Source organism: Lepus europaeus, chromosome 7 (assembly GCF_033115175.1).
Source record: "Lepus europaeus isolate LE1 chromosome 7, mLepTim1.pri, whole genome shotgun sequence".
Classification (NCBI taxonomy): Eukaryota; Metazoa; Chordata; class Mammalia; order Lagomorpha; family Leporidae; genus Lepus; species Lepus europaeus.
Window position 1 is genome coordinate 2263144 of NC_084833.1, and position 22727 is coordinate 2285870.

General features: G+C 64.0%; 1 protein-coding gene across 5 annotated transcripts in view; it reads left to right on the plus strand.

Moving 5' to 3' along the window:
• The first annotated feature begins 2776 nt into the window (after window positions 1–2776).
• SHANK2 (SH3 and multiple ankyrin repeat domains 2) overlaps window positions 2777–22727 on the plus strand; it is a 399303-nt gene continuing 379352 nt past the window's right edge. For 3 of the 5 annotated variants that reach the window (XM_062195675.1, XM_062195679.1, XM_062195676.1), the window contains exon 1: window positions 2777–2877. The gene's annotated coding sequence lies outside the window, so the exon portion shown is untranslated. Of the gene's footprint in view, window positions 2878–3522; window positions 3629–22727 lie in introns of those variants that run through there. The other 2 variants (XM_062195678.1, XM_062195677.1) reach the window with 1 other exon arrangement.

The window sequence follows — 22727 nt, forward strand, 5'->3', positions numbered from 1 at the left end:
GTGTGTGGCCAGGTGGGGGGATCCAGGCAGGGCCGCTTGTGTGTCTGTGTGTGTGCGTGTGTGTGTGTGTGTGGCCGGGTGGGGGGATCCAGGCAGGGCCGCTTGTGTGTCTGTGTGTGCGTGTGTGCGTGTGTGGCCGGGTGGGGGGATCCAGGCAGGGCCGCTTGTGTATCTGTGTGTGCGTGTGTGTGTGTGTGGCCGGGTGGGGGGATCCAGGCAGGGCCGCTTGTGTGTGTGTGTGTGTGCGTGGCCAGGTGGGGGGATCCAGGCAGGGCCACTTGTGTGTGTGTGTGCGTGTGTGTGTGTGTGTGGCCGGGTGGGGGGATCCAGGCAGGGCCGCTTGTGTGTCTGTGTGTGTGCGTGTGTGGCCGGGTGGGGGGGTCCAGGCAGGGCCGCTTGTGTGTCTGTGTGTGCGTGTGTGCGTGTGTGGCCGGGTGGGGGGATCCAGGCAGGGCTGCTTGTGTGTCTGTGTGTGTGCGTGTGTGTGTGTGTGGCCGGGTGGGGGGATCCAGGCAGGGCCGCTTGTGTGTGTGTGTGTGTGTGTGTGTGTGGCCGGGTGGGGGGATCCAGGCAGGGCCGCTTGTGTGTCTGTGTGTGTGCGTGTGTGTGTGTGTGGCCGGGTGGGGGGATCCAGGCAGGGCCGCTTGTGTGTCTGTGTGTGTGCGTGTGTGTGTGTGTGGCCGGGTGGGGGGATCCAGGCAGGGCCGCTTGTGTGTGTGTGTGTGTGTGTGTGTGTGGCCGGGTGGGGGGATCCAGGCAGGGCCGCTTGTGTGTCTGTGTGTGTGCGTGTGTGTGTGTGTGTGGCCGGGTGGGGGGATCCAGGCAGGGCCGCTTGTGTGTCTGTGTGTGTGCGTGTGTGTGTGTGTGGCCGGGTGGGGGGATCCAGGCAGGGCCGCTTGTGTGTCTGTGTGTGTGTGTGTGTGTGTGGCCAGGTGGGGGGATCCAGGCAGGGCCGCTTGTGTGTCTGTGTGTGTGCGTGTGTGTGTGTGTGTGGCCGGGTGGGGGGATCCAGGCAGGGCCGCTTGTGTGTCTGTGTGTGCGTGTGTGCGTGTGTGGCCGGGTGGGGGGATCCAGGCAGGGCCGCTTGTGTATCTGTGTGTGCGTGTGTGTGTGTGTGGCCGGGTGGGGGGATCCAGGCAGGGCCGCTTGTGTGTCTGTGTGTGGCCGGGTGGGGGGATCCAGGCAGGGCCACTTGTGTGCCTGTGTGTGTGTGTGTGTGTGTGTGGCCGGGTGGGGGGATCCAGGCAGGGCCGTTTGCAGAAACGAAACCTGGGGAGCCCTGACGCCAGACAAGGAGGCTCGGTGCTGCTTTCCTGAGCTGATGCCCAGAGGGCATGACCCCGCACCGCGGCCCCCAGCAGGGAGTCTGGTCTCCAGTGGCACCTGCTGGTGGGGGGCCGGGGGGCGGGGGTGGTGCTCCTGAACTCCCTGCCCAGGCCACTGCCAGGGCCTCTCCAGGAGAGGCCGTTCAAGTCCTCAAGGATGTGGCTGAACTGGATCTCCCCGAGCAACACAAAGAAACTGGGGCGTGAGCAGGACACCACCGCCCTCCAAATGGCAAGTGGCCGGGCTGTCACGGGACACTCTTTTGGGCTTCAGACAGGGCCAGCAGAGGGTAGCCCCAGGGGCGTCCAGGTCGGGGATGGCCTTGGCCCTCGAGCCCTCCCTGGGGACACAGGCTGAATTCTGGCCATCAGCCCCCTTGGATCTGGACACCCAGGGTGGGGTGGGGGTGGGGGAGCTGGATCTTTGCAGGGTGATCACAGCCCCTACCCCATTCCCCACAGCTCCTCCCCGCCCGCTCCCCGCTGTGTGTGGGTCCCTCTGCTTGGCCGCTGCAAACATTTCGTCCAGGCTCTCCCAGCCGCCGCCCTCAAGGAACCGCAACTTTTACTCCACTGGTCCTCAAACATCCTGGCCCCAAACACAACTCATTCATTTATTTATTTTTGGGGAACCTAAGTGCTTTTAAGACTTCTTTGAAATGTAGGGCAATTATGCAAGCAAAAAAAAAAAAAAACTGGAGCAAATATTTAACTTCGCCTTTGGAATTCAGAAGTCGCCGGCCATGCAATCTCTCAAGCACATCCTGAAAGGCTGACGCCAGAAGGTAGCGGCCCGGGGTCCGCGTGCAGGGCGGCCGAGCGCTCCATCACAGCCTGGGCCCCGGGGTCTGCAGGTCCCCCCCACCCCAGTCCAGGAAAACTCCGGATCCAGAGACCGCGCGCGCGCGCGCGCTCAGAGACGCACCGCGTGCAAGGTGGCGTCTCCAGCACTCCCAGCCCAGAGTTCCCCCGCCAAGGCGCTAAGCTGGGGGTCCCCCGGGGCCTGGGCAAAAACCCCCGCCGTTCCAAAACCCGGGTAACCGTGGGGTTCCCGGCGCCTCCGGGTCGCGCCGTCAGCCAGGTGCAAAGTTCGCGCTCAGCCTGGCCCTGCCGGGCGGGAGCCGGCCGCTAGGTTTCTCCGGGGGGCGGGCGGCGCGAGCCACGCAGCCCCGGGCCGGTTGGGCCGGGGCGGAGCGGGGCGGGGCGCGGGCGGCCGCCGGCGCTCCCGGGGTTGCTACAACAGACCCCGCGCGGGAGCCGGCGGGCACAGGTGCGGCAGGGAAGGCGGACCCGCGCGCGTGCCCGGCGGCCGGCGGCCCCTCCTCTGCGCCGTGCGGGCCGCGCCGCCCCTCCGAGGAGCCCCCGGCCGCGGGCGCCAGCGCGGGGCGGGGCCGCGGCTCCCCTCCCCCTCCCCCCACACCTGGGCGGCGGCGGCGGCGGCGGCTCCCGCTCCCACGGCTCCCGCGCTCCGGTTGGGCCGGGTTGGGCGCCGCTCGTGTCCCCGGAGCCGAGCCAGGTGCGCGCGGACGCCGCCCCCCACTCGCGGAGCCAGGTGAGACTGGGGCGCGGGGCGCGGGCGGGGCCGGGAGCGACACTCGGTGGTCCCGCGACTCCCGACCCTGCTCCCGGAAGCGTCGAGGGCGCTCTAATTCCAGGGGCAGTAACCGCCCGGGATGGGGGGGGGGCGCGGGGAGGTGCCCCCTCCCCCCAAGGTTTTCTCCCCGGACAGCGCCGGTTTGAGAAAGCTGAGGGCGCGGGGTGCAGCACCTCCCTGTCTCCAGGGCGCATGGAGCGCGCCACCCCTGTCCCCGGGACCACGCAGGGGGGCCAGCCCCAGGGTCTCCTGGGCGAGGTCGCCGCCCCCAGCCCGAGGACTTGAGCCGGCGGAGAGCCGCCAGGGGGCGCTCGGGGGCGGGGACCCGTGCCACGGGCGGAAGGCCCCTGGGGATCCGGCGGCTGGGTCGCGGGCCCACACTCCCGTCCCGGCGCGCGCGGCTGCAGCCGCGGACTCCGGCAGGCCGGGGCCGGCGCGCCGATGCGGGCCCGGGGAGGCACCTGGGGCGCCCAGGCTCCGGGGTGGCGCGGGGTCCCCGCCAGCCGCGGTGTGTGGCCGCCGTGCAGGGACCGGGTGGGCGCAGGGCAGCGGTCCCAGCGCCCGGCCGCGCCACCCTGAGTTATGCGGGAGGCTGGTCTCTCGGCGCCCAAGTTCCCTGGCAACTTTAGCCCGCGCCGAGCGGAGAGCGCCCCCGGGAACGCCGGCCACGCGTCACACCTGAGCCGGGGCTGCCAGACCGAGCCAGCAGGTGCGATCCCCACGGCCTGGGTCCGGAGGGTGCGGGGCCCGCGGTGGGCCTCGGCGCCGCGGGGGTCCGGAGGGTGCGGGACTCGTGAGGTCGCGCAGCCCGCCCCTCAGGGTGGGTGCACGCGCGGGCGAGGGAGCCTTTCCGTGGGGCTGGGGGCGCTGGGTGGGGAAGAAGCTGGTGATAGTGACCGTGGGGTTTTGGCCGCCCAGCTTTTAAAGTGTCCGGGCGGGCGCCTGGGCCCTGCAGGTGGAGGGTTCAGGCCCAAGTCCTTGGGGGCGTCGCCGCTGCAGGGTCCGGGGGGTCCCAGAGGCCTCGCGAAGATGGTGTTTTCCTCGAGGAAATTTGAGGTAGTGAGTTGGAAAGTTGTATGACCTCGTTTTCCTTGGAGCTCAAGTTTCATTGTTAATGAGGTCAACTAGCTAATTAAGTTCAGCTTCAAGATGTGGGCAGGTGGTTCTGGGTGTCCCGGGGGGTGGGAGGGGGGTGGAGGTCGGACAGGCACCTGGGGTTTGACCAAGGCCTTTGCCGAGCCCTGGAGCTGCAGGTGCAGAGGGGGCCCTACTGTGTGCCAAGCACGGGCAGCTGCAGGCTCCCGGCGGCGGCTTGTCAGAGGGCTGAACGTGGCCCGGCTGGGTCGGTGCGGCGGGGGCGGTGTTAACTGAGGGGCTGGGGCTCCGTGGTGATGGATGCTGGGTTTTCCCGGGATGTCGGGGCATCTGCGGAGCGGGCAGGAGAGCGCCCTCTGCAGGGGAAGGTGTTCTGGCGGCTGCAGGGTCGGCTGGGAAGCTGGGCTCCTCCTAGGTGCCCTGTGGAGGGAGGCTGCAGTGCGCAGAGCCCTGAGTGACTCACCTGAAGGTGGTCCTGGGGTGCTGCTGACAGCCCCTGGCTGCTTTGACTGTGTCAGATCCCAGGAGGGGGTGGGGCTGGCTTGCCTGCGAAGCCCCAGGAGCTCATTCATTCATTCATTCAGCAGACACGTGGGGCTGTGTGCAGGGTCTCTCTGCTGGCATCAGGGGCTCGCCCTGCCCGGGCGGTGTGGTCCAGGTCTCCGTGCAGGGTTCTGTCGAGGTGGCCGAGATGGCATTGGGGATGAGGAGCAAGAATGAGGGACAAAGCCGGACCCCAAGGAGAACGTGCCACGAGTCGGCACCACGCAGGCAGCTGGAGAAACACCTGTTGGGCGTGGGTGCTTTATCCCCAGATAGGCCCTGAGGGCAGGCGAGTCGGGGACCTGCCCACGCGGGGCTCATGGAGGTGCACCTGCTCCTCCAGGGGAATCCTGGGGCGTGAGGATCCCGCCTGCACGCTAGCACCTGCCACCTGCCGCGCACCTGCCTGGGACCCCAGCCTCCTGCTCTGTGGTCTTCAGGCCACCAGCAGCAGATCCGGGGCCTGCAGGATCTGCATGTAGCGTGGCCCCCCGGGAAATGAACATGTATGGCTTCTTCAGAAGCCTCGAGCTGGGGAGGGGGAGGAGGGGCCTGCCCTCGTCTCCACCTGCCCTGGACCCTCTGTGAGCGGATGGCTTGTTGAGGGAAGGCCCTGGGCCTGGTGGCCCACCCCCGCCCCGGCATGGTCAGCTGGTCTCTGTGGCAGTTCAGGAAGGGAGGCCTTCCCCTTGAGATCTTGGGATTGCTTGATTTTTCTCTGGCTGCCGCACGCCTGGTTGGAGCTGGCCCCAGGTTGCTGTCTGGGGGAACTCCCTGCTGCCGACTGGACAGCTGGTGCTGGGGATGGGCCTGGGGGTGAGGTGCTGAAGACCTCAAGAGGTCCAGGTGACTTGCCTTTCCCAGGGCTGGAACGCCGGCCCTCCACGGAAGTGAGCTGGCCCAGCACCGGCAGGTGCCACACCAAGTCGTGCTGTCCACGTGCTGATTTCTCCGGGGAGAGGGAACGGCCGCTGTGACTCCCACGTGACACGGCGGGAGCCTGAAGCCCAGGGCAGTGGAGCGCTTGGCCTGGGTCACCCAGCCAGGGCGTAGGGGACCAGGACCAGTGCGCAGGCGGCCTGGCAGCGTCCAGCCCCGCATCCCTGCACGACGGCCGGGCTCCCTGCACATCACCCGGCAGGGCAGTGGGCTGCATCCTCCTGTTGCTGTGCCTCCTGGGAGATCTCTGGATGTGATTGGCGTTTGGCTGGACGGTTTGTAATGAACAGCAGATGCCCTTCGGGGAGCTCTCCTGGAAATATGGGGGAGGGGCCGTGGGGGCCCAGGAAGTGCCCCTCCCCCCCATTCAAGGGGCTTCCAGTCCCAACAGGGAGGGAGATGTGTCCAACACGCCCCACACTGGGAGCTGTTGTGGGCCCAGTGGCAGCAGCCTGCTGGGTCAGGACGCAGGGCCTGTGGGATGACCGAGGCGCGGCTGCTTCCTGGGAGATGGCACTGCTAAGAGCCTGCTGGGCGGCCGGCAGTGCCTGGGCCGTGACTCGCGGGGCTCCTCACGTTTGGCCTCCAGCTGTCGGTGGGCAGGGCTTGGGGTGACCTTGGGAAGGCGCTCCCTGGACCCTCAGGGTGATCCCTCAGTGCAGGTTGAATTGGGCTGGAAAACCCTAACCTGAGGCTGGGGCCTTGGGCACAGAGCCTGCCCGGCCCACCCCCAGAAATTCTGGACTGGCGTCCCCCAGGGGGTTCTGCCCTGGAGTCCTGGGAAACCAGTGTGGGAAAGCTCCTGTTTTTAGGAGGAGCCCCGAGTCCCGGGGTGCTTGTCTTAAAGGGCTTCGTTTGGAGACCCCCGGGGGGCCGTCCTTCCAAGCAGTGGCTGCCACCGCAGTGGCCCTGCTGGCCGGGGGAGGGCCCCTCGGACAGAAGGCCGGGGACTGTCACTTTTGAAGCTGGCATCCCATACGGGTGCCTGATCACGTCCCGGCTGCTCTCTTTCCTTTCCAGCTCCCTGCTACTGCGCCTGGGAAAGCGGTGGAAGATGGCCCAAGAACTTTGGTCTTGCCACCCACATGGGAGCCCCGGATGAAGCTCCTGGCCTTGGCCTGGCCCAGCCCCAGCCTTGGTGGCCAGTTTGGGGAGTGAACCAGTGGTGGAAAATCGATCTCCCTCCCTCCCTCTCTCCCTCCCTCCCTCTCATTCTCTCGCTCAGTCCCCTCCCTCCCTCTCCCTGTCACTCTGCCTTCAGAGTGACCCTAAAAGTGGCCTTTGAAAACAACGCCATCCTCATACGTTTCCTGCAACATTTTTCAGAAAAGTCCACACACCGCAGGAGCACAGGAGTTCACCTGAGTTCCCTCACAGGCACTTAGAGGTCGGCGTTAATCATTTGCAGACTCTGGGCCTTAGCTCCTGGCATTCATCTCCCTAGGTTTAAATATTTGCAAAGAACCTGGGTCTCCCCCGCCCCAACCCCAGGGAGGGGGAAATTCTGATGTTTTAAAAGAAATGGCTGTGGGTCGTGGGTTGCATTCCTCCTTAACTGCTTCCTGCCGCGTAACCTCCCGGGCTGGTTCAGGTTAGATTTGTTACTCATTTGAAAGGCAAGTCAGAGGTGGCTCGCGCGGGAGAGAGGGATCCGTCTTCATCCTCTGGTTCACTCAATAGGAGGCGCTGGGTCTGGCTGAAGCCAGGAGCCAGGAGCTTCCTCCAGGTCTCCCATGTGGGTGCAGGGGCCCAAGGAGTTGGGCCATCTTCTACTGCTTTCCCAGGCCATAGCAGAGAGCTGGATCGGAAGAGGAGCAGCTGGTGCCCATACGGGATGCGGGCGGCACAGGCGACGGCTTTCCCCGCTATGCCACAGCGCCGGCTGGGTTCCCTGCTATCTGTGTGTTTGCATGGCCGCTCTCTCCAAGGGTCTCTATTCCAACGCACAGACGTCCATGCTTGTGGGTCTTTTATTTATCGGCCCAGCACGCGTCTCCACAGGACACGTATGTGCACTAAGCATTTCCTCCTGGGTGGCAACAGTGGTGCGGTCACTTCTGGGTACCGCTGACCGAGCACCCCATGTACGTGGGCCACGGACGCTGACACCTGGAGCCAGAGGGCCGTGGGTGTCGCAGTGTCCACACCCAGCCTTAGTCCAAATACCCCCTCCTCCCTGGGGGGCCCATCTTCGTGGGGAGCCTCCGGGGGGTGTGGGGCGCTGGGAGAGGGGAAGGGGAGAGGGGAGGGCGCCCCCTCCAGGCTTTGATGGTGCCTGCTCCCAAGCCTCCTGCAGGGGGGCCATCAGTTCACTGCAGGCCCAACAGGTGTTCCCCAAGGTGAGGGTGGTGGCAGATGTGTCCCCTGTGGCTTCCCCACTGCCTACCCTGCACACTGGGCTTTCCTGCCCCCAACCCTCCTAAACGGGGTCTGCACCACTTCTCCAGGAGAGCTCGCAGACCACCAGAATCCTTACCTGGGAGGTGGGGATGTGGGAGGTGGGCAGTGACCGGAAGCCTGGGGCCTGACCCCGACCTTGGCTGGCGCTGGGTCCCCTGGGGCCCCTGGAGCAGTGCACGTGTCATTCTGTGCAGAGCTCCAGGCTGGACGATTCCGGGCCTGGAGCCCCCAGGATTCTGCAGGTGGGAAACGAGCCTTGGGGCCTGGCTCCCTTTCCCAAGGGCAGAGGATGTGCCGGGAGGGAGGAGTGGGGGGCACCCGAGGGTACAGGTGCTCCTGCTCCCTCTGTGGCTCCAGCTTGCTCTCTGTGTCCATGCTTGTTCTTGGGACTGCCCCGGCTCCAGGCTGATCCCCTGCAGCAGGTGCGCAGGGCTCCAGAGAGGGGCCGGTCCCGCGCCACTGCCCGCCCCCCCCCCCCCGCCCCGTGTGCTCCAGGGGCACCTGCTGCTCTGTGTTCAGTTCTTGCCTGCCCGCCCCGCCCTGGGAACCACTGTGCTGCAACAGTCACCCGACCCGTCCGGTCACCGGTCTCTCGGCCCTCTCTCTGAGGTCGCCACAGCTGGAGTGCCAGGTCCCCGGGGGGGCCGGGTTCCTGGGCGGGCAGCAGGTGACCGCTGTCGGGATCACACCCCCGGATGTTTGCTGGAGCTGGCGCGGGGCCGTGCGGGGTGAACGGCCGGGGTGAGCAGTGTGCTGTCTGCCGGGGGCCAAGGCCGGGAGTGGAATTCCGAGGACGGTTACGGCCAGGCCCGTGTTAACAGTGCCGCAGGGACGAGGGCCAGGAAACACCGCTCCCCCGGCTGCCCGGGCTGCGCAGCCTTCACTGCTCCCGCTTGGGGTTTGTCAGGTGCCAAAGGCGTGGAAAGACTGTCTCGGGGCTGTCCCGGGGCTGCCTGCTCTTGTCTGTGTTGAGTCTTCGGGGGAATGGCTGTGTTTGTGTCAAGCTCCGTGACAGCTGGGTGTTCTCTGAGCCGGCCGTGTTCTCCCGGGGGCTGTCGGTCTCTTTTGAATCTGTTGTTTTGTTTTTACAAAATATTAGAGAGACAGAAGTCCCATCTGCTGGTTCACTCCCCCGGTGCCCACACGGCTGGGCGAGGCAGGAGCGGGGAACTCAGTCCTGGTCGCCCACGTGGGGCGCAGGGAGCCCGGGACTTGCGCTGTCACTGCTGCCTCCCAGGGTGTGCATTAGCAGGAAGCCGGAGTCTGGAACCAGAGCCAGGAGTGAGACTCAGGTGCTCCGCCGTGGGATGTGGGTGCCGGAACCACGGCCTGCCTTTGACCGGTTCTCTGGGTCGTGAGTGCCGGCGCCCTTTTCAGACCAGCATGAGGGGCGGGCGTGGGCATTGCAGGTCCCCAGGCCAGGTACTCCCTCAACTGCTCGAGAGCTCGCGGGCTGCTCGTCAGGCGGCCTTGGCGTGGAGACCTTTCCTATCCTCGGATCAGCTGCGGGTGGGTGTGGCTGGGCCAGGGGCCACAGGGCACTGCCCACGCGCACTCCTGCAGACCAGATAAGACCCCCGATCATCTGGCCACCCCCGTGGAGCTTCTCTGTGCCTTTGTGTCGGGAAGATGAACGTGACGGGGGCGTGTGACCACCTGGCCCTCACGTCCTGCTCCAATGACAGACTCCCACCAGCCCTGGCCCAGCCTGACAATGGGCTCGGGGTCCTTGGTCCCATTTTCCAGGTGAGTGCGCCGAGGAGCAGTGGACCAGCAGTGATTCCACTCCACACCTGGAAACCCCCCGGGTCCTTCCCTGCGTCCAGACCCGCACACCTGTCGGCTGCCCGCTGAGGCTGCCGGGGCAGCTCAGTGCCTCCCAGAGAGCCGGTCTGGGGACCCGTGACTCCTTGCAGCGTCTGTAAAGGGCCCAGAGCCGTTGGCTGCCGTTTATCCCATCGGAGTGCATTTAAAGCAGCAGCAGTGAGCTTGTGACGGGAGACGTACGCGATGCACCTGCGCGAGCAGCCACCGCCGTCTTCCAAAGCAGGAAAAGCCGAGAGCGCCGGGGGTGCCGTCCTGGCGGGGCTTCTGTGCATAGGCAGCGGTCTCTCGTCTGTCGCGATGTCACCGTTGCGCGGTCTCTGAGGGTGAGCGTGACAAAGCAGCTGCCTGTTTTGGGGGGACGATGCTGTCGCTTCACCGGCTGACCCGAGAGGGCCTCACTGGGCACCCTGGGGTCCCTCGGCCACATGTCGAGAGCCAGCGGGAGGAGCATGGGACCCGTGTCCTGGGCAGGGACTGGATTTGAAAGCCGGCTCTGTGCGGTGGTCGGGTACGTGCTGTGGACGAGCCATGTCCCTCTTCTCGCCGGTCAGGAAGCCTCTGTGGTGTTCCACTGGGCCCTGCAGGCGGCCACGGGGGGATGCCCACCCCGAAGGGCAGTGTCCGGGGTGCTGGGGGCACCCGGGGGTTCTTGCCGGCGCTCAGCAGAACGGCCTGGCTGCCCGAGGAGAAGGAAGTGGCCCTGAGTGGGGACAGGGACGCAGCGAGGCCTTGGCGGATGTGGGGCTGCCTGGGAGCAGCTGGCAGGGCCAGGTTGTGGGGTGGGCAGGGCGGAGGGGGGCCCTGGCTCAGTCCGGGCTTCTCCTTTATTAGAGATTGACTTATTTATTTGAAAGGCTGAGTCACACACACACACACACACACACACGGCAGGGTGGGGGGGAGAGAGAGAGGGAGAGAGGGAAAGAGAGAGAGAGAGAGAGAGAGAGGTCTTCCACCTGCTGGTTCACTCCCCAGATGGCTACAACAGCCGGGGCTGGGCCAGTTTGGAGCCAGGAGCCAGGAGCTTCTTCCAGGTCTCCCACACAGGTGCAGGGGCCCAAGCACTTGAGCCATTTTCCACTGTTTCCCCAGGTGCATGATCAGGGAGCTGGATTGGAAGTGGAGCAGCCGGGACATGACGTGGCGCCCATTTGGGATGCTGGCGTCACAGGTGGCGGCTTTACCCGCTGCACCACAGCGCCCGCCCCTGGTGTCCACTCTTCCCTGTGGGCTTGCCCATCCTGGGCATGTCACACAGGGCGAGTCTCTGTGTCAGCTCCTGTCCCTCAGGGTGGTGAATCGAGGCCGATCGTGTGGCCACAGCAGTCGCCGCCCCATGGTTTTCTTTCCGTTTGGCGGCTGGACCGACGTCGGTGACACGCACCTGTCGGCAAGCCGACCCGGGGTCTTCTCTACTGTTTGGCTGCAGCGAGCACCACGCGAGTGCTCTGGAGTGGACGTGTGTCTCCAGCCCTCCCGGTGTGTCCCCAGAGTGGACGTGTGTCTCCAGGCCTCCCGGTGTGTCCCCAGAGTGGACGTGTGTCTCCAGCCCTCCCGGTGTGTCCCCAGAGTGGACATGTGTCTCCAGTCCTCCCGGTGTGTTCCCACGAGCAGCGTGGCAGGGTCCTGGGGTCCTGGGGTCACGCTGAGGTGCAACGCGTGGATGCTGACCTTCAAAGCTGGGTCGGGGGACCCTGAGCTCCCCCGAGATGACCTCCTGCAGCCTCCACGTCTGGAAGCACCATTTGGGAAGGGGTCCCGTCCCTTCCTTCCACGAGGGAGGAGAGCTAGGGCACCGGCAGGCGGGCTGGGCCGGGTTCTCCGCGTGGCGCATGCACGCTGCATCCTGCCCTGCTGGTCCAGTCGCTCCCCACCCTGGTGTCCGTGCCTCAGCTGTGCTCACGCGGCCAAGTCTCCATAGAAACCGACAGCACGGGGCTCCCAGAGCTCCTGGAGAGCGGGAGGCATGGCGGTTCCTGCAGGGTGGTGCCGGGCGAGAGAGGGGACTCTGCTCTCGTCTCTGCAGCCTGGGAACCAGCCAGTTCTGCAAGCTGCCTGAGCACATCGGCCCCATCCAGGTGTCCCATGAGGGTGGCAGGGGCCCCAGCACTTGGGCTGAGGTCTGCCGCCTTCCCAGGAGGATTAGCAGGAAGCTGGACGGGAAGCAGAAAAGCCAGGACTTAACCCTGCGCCTGACCAGCACCGTGGTTCGGGATGCTGGCGTTGCAAGGCTTCACTTGGTGTTTTTTTATTTTATTTTTTATTTTTTAACAGGCAGAGTGGACAGAGACAGAAAGGTCTTCCCTTGCCGCCGGTTCACCCTCCAATGGCCGCCGCGGCCGGTGCGCTGTGGCCGGCGCACCACACCGATCCGAAGCCATGAGCCAGGCGCTTCTCCTGGTCTCCCATGGGGTGCAGGGCCCAAGCACTTGGGCCATCCTCCACTGCACTCCCGGGCCACAGCAGAGAGCTGGCCTGGAAGAGGGACAACCGGGACAGAATCCGGCGCCCCGACCGGGACCAGAACCCAGTGTGCCGGCGCCGCAAGGCGGAGGATTAGCCTAGTGAGCCGCGGCGCAGGCCCACTTGGTGTTTTTTTTCATGGTGCTCGTTTTCCGTGCACGTTCTGGTGGCCCCCTCGTATGCACGGGTTGCAACGTGTTTGCACCAAAGGCGATTTATGTTTAGTTCCATTTCCCATGAGGTTTCGGAAGGCTGGTGGTAGCGTCAGACCTGGGCTGGATCGGGGGCGGGGGGCACCCCGCTGGTGTCTGCCCGCCGCGGCATGGGGGAGCCCACAGTGGGGCCTCTGTGTGGGAGTGGTGCGACACACTCGCTGTGCCTGCTGCCAGCTGCGGGGTGGTAGCCGCCCGAGCCGCCCTAAGCGGCGTCTTCCTGTGTTTCCGTTCGCGCCCCTCTGCCGGCTGATGACGCCGGGCGTCTTTGCCGGTGCCTGTCGGGGATGGGTGGCTCTTCCTTGCCGGAACAGCTGTTGCTCGGGGTTGGGTTATGGGAATTCTTCCTGTGTTGTCGGCCCGAGCCCTCGATCGCGTTCGGAATGTGGGCCCATGTCTTCTCCACACTGCGGGCGGCCTTCTTTGAAAGTGTTAGGTTTGAGGAGTTCTGCTCTGTGTTCTCTTGTTGCTTTCGCTCGCGTCAGACTCGAGGTCACCTACACCTGTGTTTTTACGCCGACGTCTGCGGCTCGCTGTCAACTTTCTGCACACGGCTTCCGGGAGGGCTGCCACGCCGTCCTCCGACGCGTGGATTTCCGCTTGTCTGGGCCCCGCCGGTGGACTGGCCTGTGTTTTCCCACTGAACTGTCTCAGTGCCTTTGTTGAAAATCAGACGGCCCGAGGAACGTGGAGTTATTCCAGGCTTTCGGGGCCATCGTCTTTCACTCTATGTATTCCATTCTTTGTATTTGAAAGGCGGGAGCTACTGGGCGAGGGAGGCCCCCTCGCCCCCCAGTTTGCACTCAGGTGCCCTCAAGGACCAGGGCTGGCCAGACCAAAGCCAGGAGCTGGGAACTTAATGCAAGTCTCTCACGGGGGTGCCACCTACTCGAACCATAACCACCACCCCCTCCCACAGTGTGCATTACAGATCCTGATCAGAGCCCGGCTTTAAACCCAGGCGCTCGGATGGAGGACGTGGGTGTCCCAGCCGCTGCGTCCAGTGCCTGCCTTGTGTGCTGTCCAGGCTGGGCCGGTCCCGCGTTGTGCTGCCTTGAAGCAGGTTACGAAATCAGGACAGCGGAGTCTGCTCTTCAGCTTTGTCCTCCATTCTTCTTCCCGGCCTCCCACGTGGGCGCAGGGGCCCAAGCACTTGAGCCACCTTCTTCTGCTTTCCCAGGTGCATTAGCAGGGAGCTGGATCAGAAGTGGAGCAGCTGGGACTAGAACCGGTGCACATATGGGATGTGGGCACTGCAGGCAACTTAACTTGCTACACCACAACGTTTACCCTGTTATCTTTTTTTAAAAAAAATAATTTTATTGGCCGGCGCCGCGGCTCACTAGACTAATCCTCCGCCTTGCGGTGCCGGCACACCGGGTTCTAGTCCCGGTCGGGGCACCGGATTCTATCCTGGCTGCCCCTGTTCCAGGCCAGCTCTCTGCTGTGGCCCGGGAGTGCAGTGGAGGATGGCCCAAGTGCTTGGGCCCTGCACCCCATGGGAGACCAGGATAAGTACCTGGCTCCTGCCATCGGATCAGCGTGGTGCGCCGGCCACAGCACGCAGGCTGCGGCGGCCATTGGAGGGTGAACCAACGGCAAAAGGAAGACCTTTCTCTCTGTCTCTCTCTCACTGTCCACTCTGCCTGTCAAAAAATAAAAAAAAAATTAAAAAATTAAAAAAAAATTATTTACTTGAAAGAGTTACAGAGACAGAGAAGAAGAGAGAGAGAGGTCTTCCATCTGCTGGTTCACTCTCCAAATGGCTGCAACAGCCAGGGTGGGCCAGGCTGAAGCCAGGAGCCAGGAGCTTCTTCCAGGTCTCCCACACAGGTGCAGGGGCCCAAGGACTTGGGCCATCTTCCACTGCTCTCCCAGCATGATCAGGGAGCTGGATGGGAAGTGGAGCAGCCGGGACTTCCCAGGCGGCGGTTTTGAGGCCTTACCTGCCGTGCCACAGCGCCGGCCCCAAGGGCACCAGCCTTTGACGGTGAGGCAGAATCCACCGCGAGGCGTCTGGGCCAGGGTTTGGTTTCCCCTGGTTGCAGATCTGCTGTCCAGCAGTCAGGTCTGTCGGTTTCCACTGCGTGAGAAGCGCGCTCGTCTCCTCAATCGGGCGCCGGGGGTCCTGGCTTCCCCGCAGGAGCCTTTGGGATCTGGCTAAGTGGAGACCTTTCCCATTTTTTTTCTTGGTCAGTCTAGCAGAAGTTTGCCAGCTTTCAGGACCTTTTCAGATAGCCGGCTTTGTGCTTCATTGACTTTCGTGTTTTCTGACTTGGAGTTCACGGCCTTCCCCCAGACCTGTTCGCTAGCCTCTCCTGTAGTTTTAGCGGCTCCGTTTCTACTCGCAGGACGTAGCTTTGCTTCTTGCTGACGGGGACGCTCACAGACAGCTCCGGTGAGCCCTGCCTCTGTTCTGTGTCAGGTGTCTCCTCACCCGTCGGAAGTCTTCTGATTTCTCTGTGCTTGCTTCTGTGACCCGCTGATGAGCCAGACGCGTGCTGGTCAGTTGCCACGTGGTGCGCGTTTCTAAAACCGGTTCTCTTCTCGACTGCCAGTTCCTCTCTGTTGTTGTCCGAGGCTCGCTGGGTGGTTTCAGCGCTTTTGTGTGCACCACGGCTGTGGCGTGGTCTGGCACGTGGCCCCTCCTGGAGAAGGGGGCGTGTCCTGGACGGGCCCTGAGGTTGCTCCGGCTGTCGGCTCTCCACCGAGCAGTGGCCCACGCAGGCCCCTGCTCCTGTCCTGGCCCAGCGGGGGTGGGGTGGGGTGGAGGACCCACAGAACACAGGCTACTGGAAAGCAATCCGTAGAGGAGCAGGGGTGAGGCAGGTGGCCGGGGTGAGCCTCGGTGACAAGGGTGTCGTGAGCAAAGACCGGCAGGAGGCGAGGCAGGCGGTGCCCGACATGTGAGGAACTCATGGGATCCACGTAGAAGCCCCGCTGTGGCCACTGTGGCCGTGCAAACATCTCCAGGCCCTGCAGCGCCCAGCCCGGGGCCCTCTGCTCTCTGCCTCCTCGCCCAGCCCTTGGCTGCCTTCCCATGGGAAGGAGCTCCCCCACCTTTCTTCCTAGGTCTGGGGACCCAGGCGGGGTGACCCTGTGTCTGGGGAGGGGAACTGTGGCCCACAGCTCTTCCCCCACTCTCCTCCCGGGAGCTGGTGGGCGGGGATGGTCTCACCTCCGAGGGTTCACCTGCGCAGGGTCAGCTCCCGTGCCCCCAGGTGCCCACACACCATAGAGCCCAAGTCCCTCTGCCAGGAGTGGAATCTGCACAGAGCCTGCTCACAGCCTGCGAGCGCCCGAGTCACAGCAAGGTTACTGTTGCACTGGCTCAGATGAGGTGGGTCCTGGGTAAATACCCATTACGCTGTGTCTGGTAAACAGCTATTACCTGGCGGGGCGGAAGTAGCTGTTACATTGTATCTCGTGAACAGCCAGGGGTTGCACTGCCCAAGAAAAGGCTCCTATGTTTATACAGATGCCGGCTTTTCCCCTGCGAGTTTTCTCTCTGCCGCAGGGTGGGAGCCATGGTAACGGCGCTGTGGATGGAGGGGCCGACTGTATTTCATGGGGTGGCCGATGGGGGACCGTGTGCCCTGTGGGCGGTTCCCAGTGCCCTGCTCATTCAGCCGAGACCAGTGCCTGCCCCAGCTGTCTCGGGTGTTCTCCAGTCGCTCTTGAGTGGCTCTCGCGGGCGCCCTGCCCAGCGATCATCACACCTGCTGGGTGTGCGAGAGCCGGCTCCCTCACCCTCTCGGGGCTTGGCACTGCCCGATCTCTGCCAGTCTGAGGGTGGTGGGGGTCGCCTCCTGGCACCTGCACGTCCCCCGTGTTACCGGCCGCTCCACTTTCTGTTTGCCCAGTGTGCCCGTCCCTGGGCCATGTCGCGTCTTCCTCTTGCCAGCTGTGTGTGCTCTTGAAGGGCCCTGGCCTCTGCCATGCTGTGTCCAGGGGTTTACGTTTGGGTGTGGCCGTGTGATTTCCTGGGGGTGCGATGGGGTCTCCTCCCCATCCCGCTATGTTCTCCTGCATTTTCTTCTTCTTTTTATTATTTTGACAGAGTTAGACAGTGAGAGAGAGAGAGAGAAAGAAAGGTCTTCCTTCCGTTGGTTCACCCTCCCACTGGCCGCCACGGCTGGAATTACGCTGATTTGAAGCCAGGAACCAGGTGCCTCCTCCTGGTCTCCCATGGGGTGCAGGGGCCCAAGCACTTGGGCCATCCTCCACTGCCTTCCCGTGCACAGCAGAGAGCTGGACTAGAAGAGGAGCAACCAGGACTAGAACCCGACACCTATATGGGATGCCAGCACCACAGGCGGAGGATTAACCAAGTGAGCCACGGCGCCGGCCCCCTGCATTTTCTTCTGACACTTTCAGTGCCATGTGAGGTTTTTGGACCTGTCTGGGCCGGTCCCTCACTCGTCTCTGCGTGGCACAGATCCACCCAGCGGCCCCAATTGCCCTGCCCTGTCCCTGCTGCCCATCTGGGAATGGTGGCACTCAGGCTTTCTCCTCTCTGCCCTTTAAGTCTGCTTGGATCTTTCACAGTTCCTTGGAATGAGCCTTGTGGGGCTGGTGCTGTGGTGCAGCTGGCAAAGCTGCCGTCTGCAGCGCCGCATCCCATGTGGGCATGGGTTCGAGTCCCAGCTGTTCCACTTCTGATCTGGCTCCCTGCTGGTGTGACTGGGAGGGCACCGGAGGATGGACCAGGTGCTTCGGCCCCTGCGTCTCCTTGGGAGACCTGGAGGAAGCTCCTGGCTTTGGATCAGCCCAGCCCAGCCATTGTGGCCATCTGGGGAGTGAACCAGCAGATGGAAAATGTCTCTCCCCCTCTCCCCCTCTCCCTCCCTCTCTTTCCCTCTCTCCCCCTCCCTCTCTCCCTCCCTCCCTTCTCTGTCCTCTCTCTTCTCTCTCTCTCTGTAACTCTGCCTTACAAATAAATAAATACACCTTAAAGAAAATGAACCTTGAGACCCGGCAGTCTCTGTCAGCCGTGGACAGCCCTGCACAGGGTCACTCGGAGTGTGGCCGAGACAGGAGCCAGTGGCTGGTGCAGCTTCCCTAACCCGAGCACTCCTGGTCCTGAGTGGAGTCCACAGTAGCACCCAGTGGTTCTGTCACTGCCCCCAACCAGGGTGCTGGCCACCAGGCTACTGGGCACTTGCAGGGAGTGTGTGTGGTGGTTTGGGTTTATATAAGATACCTTAGGAAAGTTAATTTCAACTATTTTTTTTCCAAAGAGTTATTCATTTATTTGAAAAGCAGAGTTAGATCTTCCAACTGCTGGTTCACTCCCCAAATGGTTGCAATGGCCAGGGCTGGGCCAGATGGAAGCCAGGAGCCTGTAACCCCACCCAGATCTCTCACACAGGTGCAGGGGACCAAGCACTTGGGTCATCATCCACTGCTTTCCCAGACACATTATCAGGGAGCTGGATCGGAAGTGGAGCAGCCAGGACGCGAGCCGCTGCTCATATGGGATGCTGGCATTGAAAGTGACAGCTTAACCCACTGCACACAACGCCAGCCCCTGTCTTTTATTTTATTTATTTATTTTTTATTTTTTATTTTTTTTTTTTGACAGGCAGAGTGGACAGTGAGAGAGAGACAGAGAGAAAGGTCTTCCTTTTGCCGTTGGTTCACCCTCCAATGGCCGCCGCGGTAGCGCGCTGCGGCCGGCGCACTGCGCTGTTCCGATGGCAGGAGCCAGGTGCTTCTCCTGGTCTCCCATGGGGTGCAGGGCCCAAGCACTTGGGTCATCCTCCACTGCACTCCCTGGCCACAGCAGAGAGCTGGCCTGGAAGAGGGGCAACCGGGACAGGACCGGTGCCCCGACCGGGACTAGAACCCGGTGTGCCGGCGCCGCAAGGCGGAGGATTAGCCTATTGAGCCACGGCGCCGGCTTTTTTTACTTTTTGACAGGCAGAGTGGACAGTGAGAGAGAGAGACAGGGAGAAAGGTCTTCCTTTTTGCCGTTGGTTCACCCTCCAATGGCCGCCGCGGTTGGTGCGCTGCGGCCGGCGCACCGCGCTGTTCCGATGGCAGGAGCCAGGTGTTTATCCTGGTCTCCCATGGGGTGCAGGGCCCAAGGACTTGGGCCATCCTCCACTGCACTCCCTGGCCACAGCAGAGAGCTGGCCTGGAAGAGGGGCAACCGGGATAGAATCCGGTGCCCCGACCGGGACTAGAACCCGGTGTGCCGGCGCCGCAAGGCGGAGGATTAGCCTGTTGAGCCGCGGCGCCGGCCTATTTTATTTATTTTTAAAAATTTTAAAAAATATTTTATTTATTTGAGAGGTAAAGTTACAGACAGTGAGAGGGAGAGACAGAGAGAAAGGTCTTCCTTCCGTTGGTTCACCCCCCAAATGGCTGCAATGGCCGGGGCTATGCCAATCCAAAGCCAGGAGCCAGGAGCTTCTTCCGGGTCTCCCACACGGGTGCAGGGGCCCAAGCACCTGGGCCATCTTCCACTGCTTTCCCAGGCCATAGCAGAGAGCTGGATTGGAAGAGGAGCAGCCAGGACTTGAACCAGCACCCATATGGGATGTGGGCAACACAGGCGGAGGATCAATATACTGTGCCACGGCGCCGCCCCCCCACCCCCGTGTTTTATTTTTTAATTGGCTACAAGAAAATTGGCTTGGATTACATTGCCACGGGACAGCCCTGGGGGGTAACATTCCTCTTCACGGGCTGGAGCCTGCTCCTCATTACTTGGTCCCTAGGACCCCGGAACCCCCAGCTGCTTGTCCTCCGAGGAAGCCCCCTCCTGCAAAGGCAGCAAAGGCTGAGACCCAGAGAGGCAGGGGAGAGGCTGGGTGAGGCCCTCACTGCAGCTTTCTGCCCCGAGCCAGCCTGTGTCTGTCTGTCTCTGTCTCTGTCTGTCTGCCTCTCTCTCTCTCTCTGAGGGGCCTGAGATTGGGCAGGGCCCCAGGCTAATTTACAGGGATCTTGGCTTCTCCCCTGCTGGCCCTGGCAGGTGCAAGAGCAGCCCCCAAGGGGCATATGGGACCTCGGGGAGGGGCCGTGCAGGTTTGCAGTGGGTTTGAGGCCGGCTCCTGCAATCTCACGCTGAGAGCCCTCCCTGGTTCCGCGTGGCTGATGGAGCCCCCTGACCTGCACCAGCCCAGATGAGGTCGCCCCGGGGCCTGTGCTCCTGCGGAGTCAGCTCCCCACACACAGTGTCTGGGCTGAGTCTCGCTTATTCCTGGGTGCTCGCTGCTGCCCCCGGACACGTGGAGCCTCGTCTGGCCACTGCCAGGGTGTTTGTGCCGTCCTGTGAATTGGGGCGGTGGCCTGCAGTGGGGCTGGTGCTTCTGGGGTTGGGAAACCCCTCTGAGGCCCGAGACCTTCCAGCCACCGCCCACACTCGTGTCTGCCCACACTGTCTTGTACACACGCTCTCGTGGGATTGTCCCCGTCAGCCTCGCAGCCACGGAATAGCCTCAGGTTCCTAAATCCACGCCGTTGGCCTCTGTCCCGCAGGTCCCGTCAGGACACCTCCCGGTTCTTGGTGCGTGCCAGGGGCTCCTCGTGGGGTCTCCACACCCGCTCTGGGAGGAGGTGTTCCTGCACCTGCCGTGTCCCCAGATTCACCCCAGGCCGGGGTGCCGGGAGGCTGGAGCCTCACCGGAGTTCGGCTCAGGAGCTCTGCGCCGTGGTAGCCGGAGTAGCCTTGTTTTCCAGGTGGATTTGCCCCCCCCAGATGTCAGCGACTTGACTGTGAACTTCGCAGCCCCAGGGCCGCCAGGAGGTCTGTGCCTTGCGAGTCCCTCAGGCCGTGCGTGGTGCCGTGTCCCAGCGGAGTGGGCGCTGGCGGCGGGACTCCGGGCTGTTCTCGGCAGGACCAGAGCCCTGCTCTGGTTTGCACTGGAGGTGTGTGGGTGCGTTTCACCAGTAGAGCTGGAGGGGACAGCGTTTGGGGCCGCTCCCCTGCCCGCTGGCCTCCTCCCGGGCTGCGCCGTGGCCTCTGCTGGCTGGGGATGGCCAGCGCTTCCTGCAGCCCCAGGCCTCGGTGGACAGGGCGATTGCCTGGGCTTCCGTCGGATCTTCCCCTGCGTGTGAAGTCAGCCCCCCAAGACCTGTGTCTGGGCAGCCCCTGTCCCTGGCTGCCCTGGGGGAGGCTGAGGTGGGACAAGGAGGGTGGGGGGACCCAAGGGTCGAGCCATCCCAGGGCTTCCGACTGACCCCAGCGAGCCCAGGCCTGCATGGTGGCAGAGGTCTGGTCCCCAGGTGCTGCTGGAGGATCTCTTGGAGAGCCCAGCCCTGGTCAGCACGGGCTTCCCGCCTCTCTGCTCTTGCCCCGGAGTCCTGGGGCACTGGGGAGGCTTCCCCCACCCCTGCCCCAGCACACGTGTCCTGGAAGTAGTGGTGCAGTGTCACAGACAGCAGCTCCTGTGTGCCACGGGGCAGCCCCTCCCCTTGCTGGGTCCCGCTCTCCTCATCCCTCACGTGGGGGCAGCCTCAGCGGCCGTGAGCACTAGGGTCACTGACACAGACTTGCGACTGCTCAGCCTGCGTGTGTGGCCCACGGCGGCTCCTGCTGCGCCGGCGGTATGAGTGCATGGGCGGCAGCTGCTGCATCGGCCCCACGTCTCGTCAGGTTCGCCTGTGGCCTGTGGCCGGTGCTCAGGTTCGCACACACAGCCTGCTTCAGGCAGAGCGGAGGTTGGGCCCTGGGAGTGAGTCACCCCTGGCCTGGTCCAGTAGTGCCTCAGCCTGGGACGATGGCGGCCATGGGGCCCATGGGGGCTCTCTCCCTCCTCCTCCCACCCCCATGTGCCCAGAGAACCCTGTGTCCCCTGGGATGGAGGCTCTCTCCCTCCTCCCCCCACCCCCATGTGCCCAGAGAACCCTGTGTCCCCTGGGGTGGGGGCTCTCCCCCGCCCCCATGTGCACAGGGATCCCTGTGTCCCCTGGGATGGGGGCTCTCCCCCGCCCCCATGTGCACAGGGATCCCTGTGTCCCCTGGGATGGGGGCTCTCCTCCTCCTCCCCTGTGCACAGGGATCTCTGTGTCCCCTGGGGTGGGGGCTCTCTCTCCCGCCCCCATGTGCTCAGGGATCTCTGGGCCCCCTGGGAGCTCCAGGTGGCTGCTCCGTGTGCCACCTGGCCTGAGCGAGGTGGAGCGTTTCTCTCCTGCCGGATGCTGCTGGCGTGGGTGCTCTCGTGTTCGCCTGGAACTTAATCCTGGCATCTTTTATTGAAAGGGCCTGGAAGCGGAGAGGGGCTGCTCCGTGCCTTAGGAGCTGGCTCTGGAAACCTGCTCCGTGGCAGGGTGGGGTTAACCCCTGCTTGGCCAGGTGCACCCCCTGTGGGACCCGGGCAGGTTCCTGGAGCCTGCACAGGCGTGGCCCGCAGCTTCTGGGTGTGGCTGGCGACAGTGAGTATCCTCGCTGTGTCAGTTAACTTGTGCGGCACAAGCAGCCACCCCCGCACCTGGGGTAGAACCGCAGCTTTGTCTCGAGACCAGGCAGGGACACTGTGACCTCTTGCGCCCTCCGCGCAGCTCCCTCTGCTGCCACCATTGCAGCTCACAGGGGTTGGCGACGGTCGTGCCCGGCTGTGTCCCAGTGACGCTGTCCCCACGGACGTGCGCCTGGGCAGTCCTTGCCCCCCGCCCCCCGCCCCGGCTCGCAGCTCGCCGGCTATCTTGCCATCTTGGTCCAGCGGGTGGCCGTCCCTTAGGCTCTGCTGAGTCACGGTCACTGCTGTGCCTTTGCTCTGGTGGGCGTGGTGGCCTTGTTAGGTGCTTGTGGGGGAGGACTTCCCAGGGTGCGCATCCACAGAGACACAAATTGCAGCCGCAGCGGCGACAACCTGCGGGCGGCGTTGACTGACAGCTGCCCGGTAGCAGGCACCACCCACGCACCATGGAGATGCCGGGGCGGGGGGAGTGGGTTCTGTGCTTTTCCTGGCTGCGGCGTCTTGTGGTTTAGGTGCAGGCGTGGTGACTGCTCCGAAGCTGGCCCTGGGCTGGGGACGAGGAGGAGGAGGAGTTTTGTGGTGGCTGCTGTGGCTGTGTGAGTGACACCCGGCCACCGCGACCCTCTGCTGCGGTGCCTTCCAAGCAGCGAAGTCTGTGACGGGGCGGGGATGCGGGGGCTGGCAGTGGGGGTCAGGCCTCTCCCTCCTGCTGTGTACCCAGGCCTCAGTTTCCTCGTCGGGGGAGTGGGTGGCTTTGCTGACATCAGGTTTCTCCCAGTGCAGACTTCGGTGCTGGTGCGGACGGCACGCACACGTGGGAGAACAGTGCCGGGTGTCCACACAGCAGGCCCCCTGCCCCCGGCGGCTTCTGGCGGAAGCTGCTGAGGGTCAGTGACTCTCCTCC